The sequence below is a fragment of the Penaeus monodon genome, chromosome 23 (assembly GCF_015228065.2).
Source record: "Penaeus monodon isolate SGIC_2016 chromosome 23, NSTDA_Pmon_1, whole genome shotgun sequence".
In the NCBI taxonomy this organism is placed as follows: domain Eukaryota; kingdom Metazoa; phylum Arthropoda; class Malacostraca; order Decapoda; family Penaeidae; genus Penaeus; species Penaeus monodon.
This window is the reverse complement of record NC_051408.1, coordinates 13,493,247-13,493,666: the sequence shown is the minus strand read 5'-3', so window position 1 is coordinate 13,493,666 and position 420 is coordinate 13,493,247.

The following is a 420-nucleotide window of genomic DNA, read 5'->3' as shown; positions in this document are numbered from 1 at the left end:
GGCATTTACTTTGTTTTTTATTCGTGTGGCTGCATAGCTGGGGGAGGGAAAGGAAGGGGGTACCGTTGTGTTTGTCAAAAAATTGTAAAAATGACAGAAGACGTTTGACAGCTCATCGTTGTTAATTGTATCCACGTAAAATTCACTTTATGTTCTTTCTTCCTTAGGAACAAATCGCCCCATCTTCTCTGTCTGTTCTATATTAATGATAAAAATTAATATGTATAGAAAATTCAGTTTCATGTGATAATGGATCTACCAAGAATTAAGCTGAAAATCGCTGCATTATAGGTATATATGGGGTTTTGTACATCTCGATAAATTTGTGAAGATATTTTTACAATAAATATAAAGTTATACATCTGGTTTCAATCGCCCCAGTGGAAGACAGCACAAGGAAAGGAAAACGGAGGAGTGAGT